At 48.4% G+C, this 20693-nt stretch overlaps 1 protein-coding gene across 1 annotated transcript in view; it reads right to left on the bottom strand.

Moving 5' to 3' along the window:
* Nucleotides 1-20693, bottom strand: part of LOC142575782 (transducin beta-like protein 2) — a 295737-nt gene that overhangs the window by 179931 nt on the left and 95113 nt on the right. The window lies entirely within an intron of this gene.

Genomic DNA, 20693 nt, shown 5'->3' with positions numbered 1-20693 from the left:
AAGCGCGTGTTGAGAGCGTTGTGTTTTGAACATCGAACTGACTGGGAGCTGTGTTTGCCTGGGGTGATGTTTGCGTTAAGAACCGCGCCGCATGCGGCTACGGGGTTTTCGCCAGCTGAACTGGTGTACGGTCGCTCGCTTCGATCTCCGCTTCGCATGCTTCGAGAATCGTGGGAAGGTAGGGGCGACGACCCAGTCGTGGTGGAGTACGTACTTAAGCTCCTCGAACGCTTAAGAAGGGCACAGGAGTTGTCAGGTGAAGCAATGGCAAAGGCCCAGCAGAGGGCCAAGGTTTATTATGATCGGACAGCCAGGGCCCGTCGTTTTGAGGTTGGCGATGAGGTCATGATATTGCGCACATCGCTAAACAACAAACTAGACGTGCAGTGGGAGGGCCCAGCACGAATTGTTCAGAAACTGTCGGACGTTAACTACGTGGTAAGTCTGCCAGGAAAGCGGAAAGCACAGCAAGTTTACCACTGTAATCTGCTCAAACCTTATAGACAAAGGGAAGCAGTGGTGTGCATGATGGTAAACGTTCCTGAAGAGCTTCCGGTCGAGCTTCCAGGACTAGGCTCAGTGACGAACAGGGAAGACACCGGTCAAGTCATTGGTGACCTTATCAGTAAAGCACCGCTGTCGCCTGAGCAGAAAACCGAACTACACCAGCTATTACAAGAGTTTCAAGGTCTGTTCTCTGAGAGGCCTGGTAGGACTTCGGTACTTACTCATGATATAGAACTTACCTCCCCAGAGCCAGTACGATCCAAGGCGTATCGGGTGTCACCCCGCCAGAGCGATATTATGGAGGCTGAGGTAAAGAAAATGCTACAGCTCGGTGTTATTGAGGCAGGTGAGAGTGATTATACCTCCCCTTTGATTTTAGTTGAGGTACCGGGCAAGGAACCTCGTCCTTGCGTCGACTACCGCAGGCTTAATTCCATCACTAAGGATCAAATTTATCCGATCCCTAACATCGAGGAGCGCCTTGAGAAAGTTAGTAGCGCTCAGTTTATTTCCACCCTAGATCTTGTCAGGGGTTATTGGCAGGTTCCACTTACAGAAGAGGCTAGTAGGTATGCGGCGTTCATTTCACCAATGGGAACATTCCGTCCTAAAGTGTTGAGTTTTGGTTTGAAGAACGCGCCATACTGTTTTTCAAGTCTCATGGATAAAGTGTTGCGGGGACAGCAAGAATTCGCTTTACCGTATCTAGACGACGTAGCGATATTCTCCGCATCCTGGTCTGAGCATATGACACACTTGCGGGCAGTGCTAACCCGCCTGCGCGAAGCGGGCTTGACAGTCAAGGCTCCTAAGTGCCAGTTAGCACAGGCCGAGGTTGTCTACCTCGGTCACATGATTGGTCAGGGTCGTCGCCGCCCCTCTGAAATAAAAGTGGCCGCTGTGCGAGACTTTCCGCAACCGCGCACAAAGACCGATATTCGGTCGTTCTTAGGTGTCGCCGGCTACTATCAGAGGTACATCCCTAGGTACTCTGATATCGCGGCTCCCCTGACGGATGCTCTAAGAAAAACAGAGCCTCAAACAGTCGTCTGGGACGAGACAAAGGAAAGAGCTTTTAGCGCCCTAAAGAGTGCCCTAACAAGCCAGCCTGTGCTACGATCGCCAGACTATACAAAAGGGTTCATTGTTCAGTGCGATGCTAGTGAGCGAGGCATGGGCGTTGTACTGTGCCAACGGGAAAATGGAGAAGTAGAACACCCCGTCCTGTATGCTAGTCGTAAGCTGACCAGTCGTGAGCAGGCGTATAGCGCCACCGAGAAAGAGTGTGCGTGTCTCGTGTGGGCCGTTCAGAAATTGTCATGCTATCTAGCCGGCTCGAGGTTTATCATTGAGACGGATCACTGCCCTCTCCAATGGCTGCAGACCATCTCTCCCAAAAATGGCCGCCTCCTGCGCTGGAGCCTCGCTTTACAACAATATTCCTTTGAGGTGCGTTACAAAAAGGGGAGTCTCAACGGTAACGCCGATGGCTTAAGTCGAAGCCCCTAACGTAGGAATCAGCCTCAAAATTGTTTGTTACTGATGTTTTCTTCCTGAGGCAGGATTTTTTTTAACATATTGCTTTTGTTTAGTGTTTCAAAGTGATGATATGCTTTCTAGTGCAATTTTTCAATTTGTGGACGCGTTCTGAGTGATGCTAGACTACTGTAAGGAACTAGGCAGTGGTATAAAAAGGGGAAAGAGCCTGGCAGGGCTTAGTGAGGGTTGTGCCGTGCTTGCTGACTGAGCGGTTGAGTTTTCAGCGTAGTTCTAACGCTTGCCGGGAACGAGAACAAAAATGTGAACTCTCCCGAAGTCACTTTGCAGTGTCCCGTGCGAACCTGAACGAGAGAACGAGGCCTTCTCTGTGCGCTGCGCTCAAGAAACGTCAAGGGACGCCCGACTTCGGTTATGAGCATCCTCGAGCGACATCCCTCCGGACAGCGGATGCAGTCCCCTGTCCATCGGGATCTCCTTCCCCCGGCGGGGCGGTCTGTTGCGTTTCGCCTGCGACACGTGGTTTTGCCGGCGCGACTGCGGTGGGGCGGCAGACATTTTGGCCCGATCGTCGTCGCCGCAACACTCATCGCCAGGTGTTTCCAGGCGCGTCTGCGGCGATGCGACCGCCTGGGATCCTCCTCGCATTCCAGTCATTGTGCCCGAAACAGGCGATGCCAAAGCAGGGATCTCATTCCAGTTATTGGGCCCGAAACAGGCGATGCCAAAGCAGGGATCTCGTTCCAGTCATTGTGCCCGAAACAGGCGATGCCAAAGCAGGGATCTCATTCCAGTTATTGGGCCCGAAACAGGCGATGCCAAAGCAGGGATCTCGTTCCAGTCATTGTGTCCGACCGGCAGCGCCACGACAGGGTGCTACGAGATCGTGCGCAGCGCCACGACAGGGTGCTACGAGATCGTGCGCAGCGCCACGACAGGGTGCTACGAGATCGTGCTCGACATGGTGCTACGGCATCGCTACGACAGTGTGCGTCACCATTAGCCCATTGTACATTCACGTGCTCGTCTTTTGAGGGGTTCCTTCTTGCCCTCAACTGCGAGAGTATAAAAACAGCTGCCCCCGGACGCCAAAAGGAGGGCTCCGATTTCTTCTGTTGAGTGAAGTGCTCTCCCGTCTCTCTACTTCGGTCAACCTGACCGCCAACTCTTTGCGATGTTAAAATAAACAAGTTGTTTCGTTGTTACCAGTCGACTCATGCTTTGCCGGGACCTTCGGATGCTTCCAGTTGTACCCCAGGCCGCCAGGCCAACGCTACCCTTGGGGCTTGCGACCCAGGTACAACCACGGGCGTCAGCGCCGAGTTCCCAACAACAGATCGTACCAGCGGTCAGATCCAAACACGCAGTACTGCGTTCGTATATGACGCACATTACGGGAACTGGATCCGGCCAAAAATAAATAAATAAATGACTCGGCCACATTTATTGCGCCACAGATCGCAGCTAGCATCAGCGCGTGCTTACGCCCGACAGCGAAACGCGAGCGCAAAGTATCTGCGGAGGCGCTCCGGGAGAAGAAGAAGCAAAATAGAAATACATGGACATCGATTCTAAGTAGAAAGAAATAAAGAAATGCAAGAAAAAGCAGCGCGGCAAAAGCGACAGGTCGCGCTCGCATCAGCTGCCCGCGACGTCAAACGTCCTTCAAAGCGACGGCGAGATAGAGAAGTCCGTGGGTTTCCCTGATAATGATAATTAACGGATCAGGCGCTGCCTCGCGTGAGGATCCGTAGTTGCGCGCAGTGCATCTGGAGTCATAGGACGAGCGATCGAAGTTAGCGCCCTTTCTCCGCGATGTGTAATGAGAAGAAGTTACCACAACGATACGCGAAGGAGGGCAATATGAAAGCACGCTAATTGTCCTGAAAAAGAAAAAAAATTGAATTTAGAACAAATTAAGTCCTGACGAATTTGCGGACATAGTAAATGCTGTAGTGACTTTGGTGGTGGTGATGGTGGGGAGGGGTCCTTATTAATTTCGACCACCTGGCGTTCGTTAACACGCGTCCAAAGAACGCTGCACGACCATTATAGATAATTTTTAAGCATTAAAATTATGAGTATTGTGTAGTGTAGTGTAATGTAGTGTAATGTAGTGTAGCGTAGTGTGTGCGTGTAGCAAAATGGCAAATCTTCTGGTTCGTAAGTGCTCCTCCTCATTGGCCAGTCAACTTCGCTAACAGTATGTCCAGCATCGGGATTGGCTGGAATGTTCTCTTACAACAAATTGTAGCGTAACAGCTGTTTGTGAGCATGGGCCCACGCTATTATAAAACTCACAGGCCGCTGAGACACAGGTTCACCGACGATAACCAATTGAAATCTGGGGCTCTACGCGCCGAAACTAATATTAGGTTATGAGGCCCGCCTTAGTGGGGCACTCGGGATAAATTTTGACGACCAGGGGATCTTTAACGTGCCCCCAATTCACGGGACACGGGCGTGTTTGCATTTCTACCCCATCGAAACGCGGCCGCGCCACGGCTGGTATTCGATCCCACGACCTCGTGCTTAGCAGCGCAACACCCCAGCCGCTGAGCCACCGCGGCGGCTGATGCAAAATGTTTGGTGGAAAAGTCATTCATTCATTCATTCATTCATTCATTCATTCATTCATTCATTCATTCATTCATTCTTTCGTTCTTTCTTTCTTTCGTTCTTTCTTTCGTTCGTTCGTTCGTTCGTTCGTTCGTTCGTTCGTTCGTTCGTTCGTTCGTTCGTTCGTTCGTTCGTTCGTTCGTTCGTTCGTTCGTTCGTTCGTTCGTTCGTTCGTGTGTTTGTTCGTCCGTCCGTCCGTCCTCTGCCGCGACAGCAGCACTGCGGATGCGCAGGCTTTTGTCCCACCGTGCTTCACTTTCGATATACGCCGATTTCGTAAACTTATTTAACAGAACCCGCTACAAATGCCACATGCGGCTTCGGCGACGTTTCGGCCACGTTTCGGCCAACAAGAAAAACTAGCAAGGGAGATGCCCTTGAGACGATCAGGACAAACAAGACCCCACCCGCTGTTTCGGCGTCTCATTAACCCTAGACCAGGCTCAGCTATTTCAGCTCAGCTATTCGCGCTATCGATTTGCGCACCGTCGCGCAAATTGCTGCGTGTATACCAATCTTAGCGCCGGGCACCCGTGAAAGGTTCGCCACTCCACACGCATAAACACCATCATTTGCATGTGGTGTGTACCTGTAGACCCTTGCCGCACATGCGCAACGTGATCATACATGCGCGTACACGCACAAGAACATCTTGCAGCTGATCGCCGCAATTATTTTCTATACCCGTCCACGTAGGCGGTGCGCACGCACATATGCGTGGCTTCCGAGATTTCAGCGCCAGTTCGATCACGAAGGCCGCGACATACGACCGCTTGACCTCAGTGACGTGCGTCGTGATGCCAGCAGTTGTGTCGAAATGGGGTGCGAGCGCTCACCTTTACCTAAAATTGCTGGTTCTATTCTAGGGAAATTGTACCTTTCCCCAATATCCCTGGCATTTCCTGTACCCCAGGTATATATAGTAAAAGTGACTCCAGGCATTGGGAAAATGCGTGAAATTTCGATTGCCGGCAGTACAGCTGTCAATTATGGAATAAAATATCGTGAATGGGTGCATTAGCTAGGCGAAAAATGAAAAGGCTGATATAAAAAAATGAGAAAAAATGACGTCAATAGCACATTATGTGACAAAAAAAAAAGAACCGTGCCTTACTTTAGAGTGGTATTGCGAATAAAATCTGAATTATAACTTCATTAGCATGATTCGAAGAAGGTGAGGAAAACTCGAAGCTATCAGACGCTTACCCCACCGCGATAAGGACGCTGCGGAGGGAAAATGTCGTTTTCCTGTTGCATAAAAGAAACAACCAAATAGGAAGAAGGACTGCCAGTACAGGGCATATTTATTGGCCACTCGACGAGCAGTAGGCAGCCGTGCGCGCATCTTAATTAATTTCGGTGAAGAGGGTGAGCGGGGAGGTCGTCGGTGGGGTCAGATGTGCCGAGCGCGTCGGCAATGCCTAGGCGCGCGCTGCCATAAGCCACACTGCATTAAGTGAACGGGCAAGATTTATTGCCTCTACGCGATGAGTAATAGACCGCCGTGTGCGCGTGTTAATGGTGCTCTGCGACATCCCCTCTTCGCCCTCGCCCTCGCTTGTGTTGTTGTTGTTGTTGTTGTTGTTGTTGTTGTTGTTGTTGTTGTTGTTGTTGTTGTTGTTGTTGTTGTCGTCGTCGTCGTCGTCGTCGTCGTCCTGAGTGGCTGTGGCACATACCCACATAGGGGGATTGGCCATGAATCGGGTGGTTAAAGTAGGTGTATAAAAAACAAGAGAGTTAACATTTTGAACGTTGGAGCTTAAGAAGTAAACTTTTTGCGCGGGGAGAAAAAAATAATCAGAAGAAAACCGTGTATATAACGAAATCTAATGATAGATAAGAAATAAAAGCTATGGTGGGGAGGGAGAACGATCAGTCTAACGTGGTAATCGATTGGTTTCAATTAGGTAATTTTGAACTGCCAAGCAAACATTTCTGTGAGTGAATCCAATAATTGAGGCTCTAAAAGAAAGGATCACCGGCACTGATAAATTTAGGCAAATATTTCTAAGCGGGATTTCGAGTATAGTCGTTTTCTTATTACAGAAAGACGCCTGCAAGACAATAAGAAATGGTCTACTGTCACCGCTTCGCCATGGAATGAGCGTTAATGGTGAGGGGACCAGACCAGACTTGTGTGGAGAGAAGTTCAACCGTGTCTTAGTCCTACGCCATACCACGTGGCCCTCTTCTTTCTTTATTGGCACAATAAAACGAAGACGTATGGCGCCGGCTACACGTTCTTCTTGTCGATCCTGTTACCACGTGTTCTACCATGCCGCCTTTGTCGTTGCGCTTCAAAAAAAAAAAAAGAAATCTTCGACATGAAGATTAAGCAACTATTCCGGATTGCCATGTTGTTACACGTTTTCTTGTGAACGGGAGGCCTTGCTGCACACATATACACTTAATAGAAGAATGAGCTTCTAGCAGTTAATGCCGCGACAGTCAACGGTACTATACAATATAACTGTCAAAACAACACACTGCAAAGCAATTATGAAACCAACAATGCGAACAAGAACGACACTATCACATAACAAGGAAAGCACCAGTGCACCAAAGAAAGTAAAGAAGAAAGAAGGGCGGATCGCGTATAATGACTGGTTCTGTATCGCAAGCGGCAGCGAGAACAAGCTAGGACCTTTAAGTCAAACTTATTAATTCGAAACACCGCTCAAATTTAAAAGTCTGAACCGTATTTGCACGGTTCTAACGTGCTCTTCTTTTTAATAAAAGGTGCGTTCAAGTTTGCATGCGCGTTACACTCGGTGGCGAGGTAGAATCGTGCAAAAATACGGAATTTAAAGTCTGGACTTAACACCAGTCTTATAACCACGAGCTAACGAGAAATTAAAAAAAAGAATATTGCAAGCTAGAGAGAGCGCGATAACAAGGCAGGTGGCGGCACCATCTTCCAGTTACCGCACTGCCTCACCGTGACGTCACTGATTTTGAGAGCACGCACTCCGGGATAGTGAAATGTCGACCAATAAAGGGTGACATATTATTATACTGAGTTGGAAAGTACAACCAAAGTCTCGGCTTGGCAAATTCTGTAACTTTTGCTAGGAAATAACGGGCGGGATACTTAAAGAAAAATGAAGTCCACGTCACGTCACAGTGATCTCTTCAGGGTCGTGGTTGTGGCGCGAAATTCAAAACAGCAGCTTTGGCCCTCCGATGTTACCGCTAATAATAAATATTCCTCCGCCAAACTACAGAGGATGAAGCTTGTAGACAGTACCTTGCCAGTATAAAATGATTCAGTGACTCGATCCAATCAAATTATTTACGTTTTCTTTTTCTGACGAAAGGAAAGAGCAGCCACAGAAATGTACGACACTGCGTAGTTTGGCACGGTGGCGGCTAGTCGTGACAGCAACGGACAGTCGGCACAACAAATCTAAGGCACAAATACACACAAATTTCTTGGACGCAGGAATGGGCAACCTTTATGACTTATTTATAAAAGAAGTCAACATTTTTGCAGTCTACCACTTCGGCTGAGACGTTATTCCAGTCTCCAATGGTTTGGAGAAAATGTGCATACTTAAGTGGTTTTATTCTGGAGGCGATAAGGCGCAGCATGGTATTTCGATCCCGCGCCCTCTGGCGTAGAAGGGCAACGCCAAAGCCAATGCGGCACCACGGCGTGCAGGGCGATGAACCGCAATGCGGACGCTGAAGATATGCTGTCGAATATCGACTGAAAGAGTTTAAGGCGCGGATTCGTGCGCCTATGGGCTATCGAGAAAACCCGGCGAGTCCTTCTTTCCTTCTTCTGGCGCCTGAACGCTGGTCGCACCCATCTCCAAAGAACAAACCATGCAGCAACAGATCGTATCCGTTCACGAGCATTGATATGTACACTGTAAAAAAAGAAGGATCCTTATAAAGGATAGGGACAACCCCAGAAGAGCAAATAGGACAGCCAAGTTGACGAGAGGTGCCATATAGAATACGCTTCGCCGCGAAGTCACACGCACGTCAGCCCCCGCTTCGAGAAATGCGCGTGAAAAAAGAAAAAAAAAACGAGGCGATAACAAAAGAAAAGGACGTCTCAGCGAGGCGTCAACGGTCAGCCAAGAGGACTCGTCTTCGTCGGACGCGTTCGTCCTCTCGTCGAAACAGTTTGGCACCGGGCCCCGGGCCGTGACGAAGACAAGTGAACTCTTGCAGAAACGTTGGCACAGGGTCGGAGCCTCTGACGAAGGAGAGAGTGTCCGTTTCGACATCTCGGAACTAGAAGAAACCCGAACAAAAGACGGTGCGTATAGACGAAGGGGGAAAAAAAAGAAGAAGAAACGTCACGACAGAGTGCTACCTAGAACGAATAGCGGATTCGTTTGTTACGAAATTCGCGGCATTTGCGCACGTGTCAAAGTCGAACCGCGGGGAAAACGAGAATTCGAAACGCGCACGATTTGACATCTACGCGAGTAAATCTCTAAGGTGACAAATGGGCCTGCGCTTCCCGAAATGCGAGCACAGTTCTGTTGCTTATACAGAAAGACAATGCGACTCCACATCCGAGAAGAGAGCGCAAGACTCGGAAATGCAGGAACGCCGCAATTTCTTGTGACAGACAAAGCAAGGCGGTTGTGGATGAGCGCTCGACCTGAGCTCCCCCCCCCCCCCCCGTTCACCGCCTTCGTCTCAGTTTTCTTTCGCGACGAACGGCGACCAATTATCACAAACTTGTTCTACATTCTAGTCCAAACGCTGCAGCACGCGACAGAGGAGCGCCCTTATCACGTTTTGCCATATTTCCCGTACAAGCATTCCTCTTCTAAGCACAATGACAGCAGCAATGAAGCAGCTCTAAAAAAAGAGACAGGAACGCGAGAAAAAGGGCGATACGGAAACGCGGCGCTGAAATCGCAATTCTGAGTTGCAGAAAAAATTCATATGCTCATTGGGCAACGCCGTTGGTCCTGCATCACGATCAGCTATATAAGGCCAAAAGTTTTTTTTTTTTTTCCCTGACGAAGACAAGTTCCTATTGGTCGAAACGTGAGCTTTAGCAACATTCCTCGTTCGACTACTGCTGATCGCTTCAAAACCTCCATAGTCGTACAAACATCTATCTGTCTCGTTTCGCCAGAAAGCCCCTAAGCACTAGCCCCCCCCCCCCCCCCCCCCAACTGTTCGGCGCCACTTCATATAGGACTGGCTTCACTCACATGTGACACGCTGCATGCTACTTCGCGCCGTATACACGAACGGCGTGCGTGCGACGTCCATCGCCGTGGCGATGGCGTCAAGGGCGCGCCACCGCGACCGTTCGTCCGTTGGTGCGTGCGTGCGTGTGTGCGCGCGAGGGCAATCCACATTTCCTCGTCGTCGCCGCCGTCTTGTTGGCGAGAACGCACCGACAAAGCTTCGCCGATCGGTGCAGCCGATAAGACAATCGCACTCTTGCCCACCCCCTCGGGGCATATATATATATATATATATACGTGTGTATGTTCGAGATCCAACGGATTTCGTCACAGGCGGGGCATGCCCCCGCGGGGACCTTCCTCCGCGGGTCGTCCGGGCGCCGAGTGGTATTGGCGGCGAGGAGTTACGGAGTCGCCATCTATCGGAAGCGCCTGGCTGGCGTAGTATGAGGGATCACGTGGCGCGCTCCTCATAGGTTTTGCTGTCAGCGCTCACTGAAAACACCACGCACGAGCTCTCCCGGACATTTCTGTAAGTACTTTCGAAACGAGGGAAGTTTGTTACTGTGTAAATAATAATCGTGGGCAAACTGAAAGCACAGAATCGTTTACAGACGCTATCTCTTTACCGAATACGTACAGTGAACGCTACTGCGCGCGGTCGCCGCGATGGAGTCTCTCGAACCCGCTTCTTGCGTGAAAGGTAGGTAAACGCTGAGAGCAAACTATGTGAAATATGTTCTTATAGTGTTTGTGTAACTGAATGGAGTGTAATAGAATGAAGCCTCAATGCAGCAATCGCACAGATTCGCAGCGACCGACTGCGCGTCTGCATGCTTGTCCGCGCACTGTTTCGCTTTCACCGCGTGCGCGTTTTAGCACCATGAGCTTTAGGCCGCAGAATATGAGCATTTGATAGTATACAAGCAACCATTGTTGCGTGGGCGCTATCAGAGTTGTTCAAAAATAATTTCATTGTAGAGACTTCGACGGGGACTCTGATGTGCCGTCGCGACGATTCAATCTTTTTTTTCCTCTTCTAAATTCTTGGACGTTTCAATATTATTTCTCGAGTTGCGTCGCACTGTATGTTTATCGGTGTTCTCAGCGTGCGATTTCCCGCTGCTTCTTTTTTGTAATCCAGTGCATTAATTCATAACACAAACATGACCATGACCCGCCGTGGTTGCTCAGTGGCTATGGTGTTGGGCTGCTGAGCACGAGGTCGCGGGATCGAATCCCGGCCACGGCGGCCGCATTTCGATGGGGGCGAAATGCGAAAACACCCGTGTGCTTAGATTTAGGTGCACGTTAAAGAACCCCAGGTGGTCAAAATTTCCGGAGTCCTCGACTACGGCGCGCCTCATAATCAGAAAGCGGTTTTGGCACGTAAAACCCCAAATATTATTATTACATGACCATATGACATGATTTTTTTTAATGTGCTTCTTACCGCTCCCTTTCCACTCCAGTGAACTTGCCAGTATCTGTAGCATCGACAAGTTCATAAACCAAACCGTCATTAGTCGGGCAGCGGACTCGGGCGAGCGTCTCAGTGCGCGTTTTCCGACCATCACAGACCCGGCGCCGTAGCAGAAATTTTCCTCGCGTCTGTGCTTGCTGCATACCCGAGTTGTAGCCGATGGCTGTTGCCGGTTTTATGTTTCGCGAGCCAAGCTTCACGCAGCTTCCTGTCCTGCGGCTACGTGTGAATGAGGCTGACACCGGGCTCTGTTGCGTACGTCCGGCACTGCGGCACCGAGCAGTAGCCTACCATGTTGCGCGCCTTCAAAGGCAGCCACTACCTATTGTGGTGCTTTCAAGCGTTGTAAAGGAGACACTCGAAGCGGGAGAATCTCGCCACTAAATGAGGACCGCAGCGTACGAGGGAATTTAGACTCTCGTTTCCAGCTCGCTTCGGCGCTTCCGAAGCAGCCGACGCGGACGCTATGTCCACGTGATCCCTAATAGCACGTCACGCCGACGGTGGCTCCAGCTTTTCCAGTGGTGGAGCTCGAGGCCAATACATTCGCACGCACATGCCCCCTGTACGTTTGTCGTACATCTTTGAGCTGCAGCGGCGGCCTCATTCTTCCCCGTTCTGCGAGAGAACGTAATTAAGGCACACGCGCGTGCGCGGGAAAAGAAAAAAATTGTACTTTGGTTATAATCTCATGCTGTTCTTTTTTCCTCTCCTCCTCGTCCTTTATTTCCTTTTTCTCTCTTAACGTGTAGCCAGCGGCAACGAAAGTAATCTCGAACTTCGCGGAAATTAGGCTCATCTTCTAAGTTCGAAAGTCGAGTAACAGTCGGCAACAAGGTTGTCGCGAAGCTATACAGATAGTGTAGATGTGCTAGCTAGACTGACTGCTGTCGTTTTATTTATTTATTTATTTATTTATTTATTTATTTATTTATTGGAAGTAGAAGACGCTATCAGAGAACGGCTGGCAACTGCCTCCGGAAAGAGTACAGCGACCGCCTAAACCTCAAAGGGCAGGGGATAGATAAAGGGCACAGGGTGGCGACGACCACGGAGGAATAACTACCCTGATCAATTTACCACCACGCATTGCATGTTATCGGGAGAAGAATTGTAGAAACGAATCAATGGCAGCCCATGTTTGGAACGACACGGCTAAATGTTGTGACATGTGTGCCTGATGTTTTTTTCCGTCTTACTTCATTTCCTTTCCTGTTAAATGTGTATATCTGTTCAAAACAAATTATAATAATAATTAAAGGATTTAACGAAAAATATCTTCACAGTGATATTTGTATATAGGCGAATATTCCTGCGTATTTGCGCGCTTTATCTTGTACGTTTCACTGCTTTAGTTATAACGCTACAGAAAGGAAGGGAGGAAAGTAAAGGCAGGCAGATGAATGTGAGCGAGCGAGAAACAAGAGAGAAGAGAAAGGGAGTTCTGGTTAACCAGAACAACAAAGACAAGGTACACGCGTGCTTCCACAAGCGCAGTACAGTTCTGCTAGTGTAGCATCTTACTTCCTTTGTAAGTTTCCCGTGTTTGTCCTCAAATGTCACGCTTTGTATATATCTGCGTTCCTGACATTGATTGACTGATTGACTTTAACGCTCCAACGCAACGTATGGGGCTATGGGACGACTAATTCGGACTAATTTTCATCACCTGACTTTTCTTCTTCTTCTTTTTTTTTTTTTAGTGCGCACCTAAATCCAAGTGTGCGAGCGTTTCTTGCATATCGCCACAATAAAAACGACGCCGGAGTTCGAAATGAGAGGAAGCCATATCAAATGGTGGCGAAATTTTAGTCAGCGCCAGCACGCAGTTGGCCCAGTTGTTGCTAAGCGACTTGCGCCAACTCCAGCATTCGTTTGTTTATTTGCTAACGTCTTTCTTTGAGACTGAAATGCGTGCCAGCGTTTAAATCGCTCTCGTTACAACTGCTTCACAAGAACTTGCCAGCAGACGGCTAACGACCGGCTTATTGAGGACCCTAGCGCAAGCTGCAGGCATGACGCGCGCTTAAAGAAAGGAGGAAGCAACGAATTTTTCTTTTGAAAGGTTTGACTTAAGCGCAGCACACAACTCCCAATCAGCCGCAAAATCGTAACAGCCCAAACTGGCAAGCAACACAATTTTTTTTATATATATCGCAGCGACTTTTTCGGCGATTTGCTGTTACCGATGTCGATCCCCAGCTTCAGGAACTTACTCGAAGCACGTGCTGCTTTGGTGTACTTTCACCTTTGACGCAACTTTCTCCGTTATTTCCGCTTTCCTTTCCTCATCCCCGATGAATCCACTACCCGGGGTTGGAAACTATTAAGACGGTTAGCATTCTTTGGGAAGGTTACCCGCCTTTCCGGTTTGTCCGTCCGTACGTAGCACCAGACGACACTGGCAGTACCTGACCTCTTTCATCCAGCGATCCAAGTTGTCTATACTAGCTTGGGCCACCAGGTACACGTGCTGGTCGCTGTCTGGAATAGCAGACGTGTGCCACTGTGTATGCGGCCGAACAGACAGCCTGCTTCTGGTTGCATCCGGCCCAGTAGACAAACTGGGTCACTAGGTATGTGTCACTAGGTGTGTCACAGGCAACTTCAGCACTGTGCATGTGTGATATCGATAAGTGTCCATTCTTTGCCGATACCCCCAGAATGGTTATCCCAAGGAGACAGGAGGGGGCGTGTAGCCTTGAATATATGAAAGATAGCGCCCCGTCCGCATCAGACACCTCCTCTTCAAGCGCGGCCCCTTGATGGAAAAAAAGCCATTGCAACGAAGTTGCAGCCAGGGTAATGGCGATTCCATCGTAGTTTCAACTGAGGTGCAGTGATTGCAAGCAGATTCGGGAGAGTTGACAGGCATGCGCAGAATCAGAATGTTCATCAAGTTCATTTAAAAGTTAGAAACTAGGATAAAAGCGTACAGACAAGGGTCCCATAGCCAACGACGGTAACGAGACCCTCGGTTATTTAGTAACCTAGCGAAAAATATAAAAAAGGAGCAACGAAAACAACAAAACGTAAACTAATACATAAATACACAGTCGCGAGAACGATCTAGACAATAGATAACTCCACAACGCATAATCAAACAATAAAAAAGGATACAAAAAGAAACGCCGAAAACAATCAGAGAACTCGGTAATATAGACAGAAGTGCACGTAAGTATTAACAGGAATTAAAAAAAAAAATCAAACAGAAACGAGCTTTAGAAGACAAAAGTGAAATACATTAAGACGCACAATCTCTTCGGAGATAACCGGAACAACGGCACAAATAAGTTTAAGAGGCAATAAAACATTCTCATACCACGGGCAGCTCGCACTGTCATCGCCGCTCAACGTAGCGAGAATCGAATACAAAAGAAATACAAAACAAGAATAAGTATACATATATATATTATGAAAGAAAGCAACGAACACGAGGCGCGCGCGCCGTGAATGGAACGGTTAGGAGGAGAACGGCCTTCCCCCCGATGCGTGTCGTGCCCCCACCGCGCGCGAAGCGTCACTGGCCCGCGAAAGAATTAGCGGTGTTGCTGTGCCCGGGCAGCGCGGCGTGCGCGCGGGGCTATAAATACAGGCGCGGCGTGCAAGCGTCGCCTTCTTCGAAGCGGGCCGGAAATACCGGGCCCGCTGGCTCGCGCAGTGCTCGGCGACTCGCAAGAGCTACGCCGCCCCGATTGCTCTTTTTAAGACGACGCGCTCTTCCCCCGAAGGCCGACTTCGACGCGGCTGGGAAAACTCGCCTGTACTTACATAATCGGTGTATACTGCACTCGAGTGAAAGAGCTCGCCGACGATTCCTGAAGCGACGACGAACGGCGACGTCCATGTCAGAGACGACACCTATATACTGGGTGTTTCAGCGAACACTCTAATATATATATATATATATATATATATATATATATATATATATATATATATATATATATATATATATATATATATATATATATATATATATATATATATATATTCTAGCGGTTGAGTGAGTGAGTGAGTGAGTGAGTGAATAAACTCTTATTTGGTCCACTGCATGAGGGAATTAAGCTTTTCCCGCTCGGCTCTGAGCCAGTTGCGCATGGCCACCGTGTAGGTGAAGTGACACAGCACAAAGGCGTTGATGAGCCGAAGCAGGTTGTCCTCCTTGAGGCCACGATGTCTGTTCGTGACCCTACGGACGAGGCGGAAAGCATTGTCGGTTTTCGCAATTATCTTGCGTAACGCAGTGCCGTTGAGACTGCAAGGCATATCAACTTGAAAAGAATTGTGTGGATTACACCGTCCACGAGGTACGCGCCGTCAGACTTGCGGCAAAAATGCACTGTCGTTCAGCTTACTTTCCTAACAAAACGTTGTGTTACGCATTGAAGCACAAAATTAACCGGAACGCCAATGCGTTTCTCCGCAAAGTTCGGGAATCAATATCTCGCAACTGCTGTCATCCTGATAACTCGTTCCAAGTGGATCTGCCTTGCGAACTCCCCGGCTATAATTTCTAATATGCGCCACAATGCGATTAGTTAAAAACTTAATTACTGGATTTTTAATTAGCTGATTGTGAATTTCAAATTTTTTTGTGCAAGTAACGTCCCATTCTTCGAGTAGACCAGCTCACGGACTAGAATTGTGCTGTCTGCCGCAGGCAATCTTCACATTTTTTTTTCTTTTTTAAGTTTTCGCTGAAACACCCGGTGTCCTAATTTATTTGAAAAAATAAAAGAAAAAGAAATAAAGTAAAAAAGGCGAACTTCATCCCAGTTTTTCCTTGCACTCTTACACGACAGTATACGGCACTGTAACTTGGTCGCGTACACCAAAACTACTGCAAGTACAAATCTTTACCTGCAGGCGACTTGCCCAGGTTTACGAAATCAATCAATCAATAATCAATCAATCAATCAATCAATCAAAATACTTTATTCACAAGACATCCGGCACCCCGTAAGACCTTGACATCGAATGCACGTTCCTAGCTGCGCTCACGATGATATTGTCGCATAGCGAGGATCGCCTTCTGTAGTAACCACAGAAAGCCTTAAGACAAATTGCGAGAGAAATTTCTGTCGCACCTTGGGAAACCTGCACCTATTTTCTTCGCGGCGGCAATGTGTGGCACCCTCTCGCGGAGTCGTCTCCAACTCCGCCTCCTCCCTCCCCTTTCCCCACTTGAGAAACACGGCGACGGAAAGAGTGAAAGCAAAGAATAAATAGAGTGCCTTGCGCGATCGCCCTGATGACGACACTTATGCGCGTTGCAAGCACGTGCGTCAAGAAGGAAACCCAAAAGAAAGGTATTGAAAGGAAGGCACAAATTAGATTGACCGACCAGCAGGTACTTAGACACTTTATCCTATAAGCTCTTGCGTCAACGCTCTTTCCGCGCAGTCCTCGACGACAAGGCCGTCCGTGAACAACACAAAAGGAGAACGGAATGAACGAAGAAACGAGCGGTGTGCTTACTTTTTGCAGCCACCTTCTAATTTTTTGCTCTCTTTTTGCGCACACTATATACCTGCAGCTTTTCTCTATTATCGCGCGCAGAAGTCCGCGCACATTAGAGCACGAGTTGGGAAGATGCGCGATCGGTCGGTCAGAAAACAAAAAATTAACCAAGAAAAAAAAAACAGAAAATAACTTATAGTATCTAAAACAAATGTGCTCGGAGTTGCGTGGGTACTGCCTCCGCGCACGCACGCACGCACGCACGCACGCACGCACGCACGCACGCACGCACGCACGCACGCACGCACGCAAAGGAATAGGCCGTTTCTACAAATGCGACCAGCAAGGCGTCAAAAGTGCGTGCACAGTTAATTGACGGACGCGTTTACGCATCTGCGGAAAGCAAACGAGATAGCTTTCCCAGCACAAGGAAAACTTCACCATGACGGTGCGGTCTGTCGTCGAGGCAGAACTTACAGGTGCACGAAGAGAGATTCTGATAAAGAGGGGGGAAAACGCACCAACTGCCTCATTTATGCGGACACCTCGAACGCACTGAGGGAGCGGGGGATGATACAGAGTGTCCTGTAACGCGTGGTGTCTGTCTACAAATTCAGTGCAACAGTGTTCATCGGCCAATCCGCCATAGGCGTGCGCGATGACCTGGTATGACCGATGACCTAGTGCCCTGGGGTATTAGCCTGAACTCTATTTGATAGGCCTGTGAGAATAGTAACATATAAAATCGAATCGAACACGAATCGAATTTATGCCAAAAGCGAATCGAACCAAATATCGAATAGTTTTCGAATGGTGAACAGCCGTTGTCGCAAGTATTACAAAACAGTCTTCACATCCTAAAATTCGCAACGTTGGCAAGTTTCTCTGTCAATACATTGCACATTATGAAGTATTGTTCGGCGAACGCAAGACCGGAGCGTCAGGAACAAACAAGCAGTTTCTAAGCATGCAGAGGGCTCTACAGAGGGCGCAAGTGATCGTTGGTAAAGCATATGGTTCCGTAAGCAAAGTAGCCTGTTCCCACTACGTACAGTTCTCATGTTTTATGTTTAGGCTATGCTCGCGGGGATGAAACTTATCGCACTCTTGTTCCGATTTCGTGTTTATTTGAGCACGGTTGAAGTTTGTACACATTAAAAAGTTATTATAAAATGTGTTTGGGCTAGAACGGATCGGCTTATGTGCAGCCGCATCTGCAATACCCTTACAGCTGCGCCGGTGGGCGACTGTTCTCTGCACGGAATTAAGCTGTAAAGACACAACGGCTACCCAAATATCACCGGGACAACAAATCCGCTCGTCCAAGCGCATAATTCCTGTATTAAAGCGAATCTTTCTAAACCTCCTTTTCCGGGTTTTGGCGCATCTACTCTGTCTGCTTCTCGTCTAGCACGGTGGGCCGGTCCTGGAGATATAGGGCAACGGTAAACTGGGCTGAACCCAGAGATGACGCGACGAAATGTGAGCCCATCTCAGAGGCAACGTAATTCCTCGGTCGAGTGAATCGCGCGGGTCGCGCGGTGAGTGGTTTCCGCGTCTTGCGCTGGCAGGCCTGGGCGTAATCACCGTACGCTGCAAAACGCCCATCCAGACGACGAAAACGGCTGCGTAGAATTTAATTAACGGCGTTACGAAAGCTTCGCTTTACACACATTCTAATGAGTGCGTTGGATATGCATTAGATATACATAGTTATAAGAAGCGTCATGCTTCATAGTTGCCCGATCGCACTTCATTTGTCGACGGTACTACAATGTAACCCTTAGGTGGCAATTCTTACGAAAAAGTAAATAAATAAGTTTCAAATATATGAAATTGCTATGTTATAGAAAAGCGGAACTGTTGCGTAACTGTCGATGCCCAGCAGGCAAACAGCTGCGGCGGCGGCGACTCTGCATGCGTTGCACTCGTTCCATTTCTCGTGCGTCATTGCCACAGAGGACGGTGACAAAACGATGCGCGTCAGAGAGAAACAATGCGATGATGCAAGATGTCGAGAGGAATGTATGCGTCGCGGAAAATTCCAGTGCAATTGGGGCAAGCCCGTGACCAAACGGAGGCGTTGCGCGATCCCCTTTAAAGCGCAAGCTTTACAATCACAGTCGATCGTCTCTGGTGTGCATATTAAGAGACACGTCAAATGCAGAAATGCTCGCCTTAGGGAACCGACGGACCGATTTAAATTTGAAAACAGCGGTGCGGATTAGAGAGCAAAACGGGGGTAGCCGATATTCTAGTTTACAAAAAATAAAGGATCGGGCAGGCGATGTAATGGGTAAGGCGGATATCCGGTGGTCTTCAAGGGTTACATAATTGCTTCCAATTGAGATGGGAAGCAAATATGAAGCATAAGATGGGGTTAGCTGTCGCAAGACATGGGTAATTAGATACAGACGGGTGAGGCAATCGCCCTGCACTGAAAATAAAAGATTATGTTTGTGATCCGATCTGCGCAAAATTATTTTTTAAAAATGCTTTAGAAGCCCACTCAAAAAAGAAAAAGAAGGAAAACAGCGGGGAAGTCAAGTGCTACGAAAAACTCGTGCTTTATTTTCAACAAAAGAATTCAATAAAGTTGCCAGGCAATAAACTTTGATCGCCAAAGGAATCCCTAATCACCGTAGCAAACGCTGTCAAAATCTCTATGACGTCCCGCAACGCCGGAGAAATAATTTCGAGGTGACATCACCACTTGCCTTTCACCCTCACATTCCTCCTGGGGTGGGTACTCTGTAAGAGTCCACCTAGTGGACTGTCCATTTCAGCCGCTGCTCATTGGCTAGGACCGCTCGTCTCCTTCTCTCTCGCACAGCTGCATCCAATCAGCAGCGGCCGAAATGCACAGTCCACTAGGTGGACTCTTACAGAATACCCGCCTGCCTTTCCATCATGGCTGCCATGTTTGGGTGCTGGCAGGGTGAGAAGCGGCGTCCGTAACATTACACGCAAACTATGTATAGTCAAGTGTTTGACGAAAACTCTTCTGGTGAGGAGAGATACAGGTGAACAAAGAAAGTGCACTGGCCAAGGGTAAAAGAAAAATATAATAAGATTACGTTTTGGGTCCCGTACGGGTCCCTTGTTCACAATGAACATGCAAGCATCCGTAGTAGCGCGACTTTTGATGGGTGAGGTGGCGCAACATGCCGGTGTATACAACAGAAGATTACCCCGCGTCCTGTCTTTCGTGCGCTCAGTTGATTGAATGTAGTATGGTTCTAAAGGCAAACTATCTATAGCTGTAGCTTATAACTTCTCTCTAGTGCGAATCAATAGTTGTTCAAACGGATTTTCTCAGTCTGCGTCCGTATGCGTTCTCCACCAAGCTGGCAAACTTTGAGCGTGCTAAGTGCGGTAGAAAATGTCTAGCTGATTTATTTATATTTTTAATATATCGTAGGTAAGGCGTACATTAGTCTAGCAATAATAACGGGTGACTAAATGCAATCGCAACCCGAGCGATCGGCTCTCCGAGATAATCTCGAAGGCCACGCTTTTGACTACTGCAAGTGCTGGAAGCGATTGCACGAGACCATGAAATACTTCATGGTCGCCATGCGTGTGCCAGAGATAGTTTCAGCAGGCGTTTTCTATTGGTTTGTGCTGCTTGTCATCGCGTGAATGAAGAAATTTTGGGCACAGTTAAACGACGACGCCTTTTACTGCGTCGTTAGGCGCCAAACGCACACGAAGCAAGACGTGCGATGTGATTTGGGACTTTCGGAGCAGACGACACAACGGCGATCGCGCACTTCCTGGCGTGCCGCTATAAATGCCGAAAAATGGCGGTCGCTGTCGGTGGGAGAGGCTCAGAGGTACTGAAACGCGCGCTTGAGAGCCGACATTTTTTCAAAAATATTTTTATTGCCATATTGGTTTGTTTACACTCTCGGCTACAATTAGAAAGTGAGAATAGTTGGATGACTATGTCGCGGTCA

The sequence above is a fragment of the Dermacentor variabilis genome, chromosome 3, assembly GCF_050947875.1.
Source record: "Dermacentor variabilis isolate Ectoservices chromosome 3, ASM5094787v1, whole genome shotgun sequence".
Classification (NCBI taxonomy): Eukaryota; Metazoa; Arthropoda; class Arachnida; order Ixodida; family Ixodidae; genus Dermacentor; species Dermacentor variabilis.
Note: the sequence above shows the minus strand (reverse complement) of the source record. Positions and strands in the feature narration are given on the sequence as shown.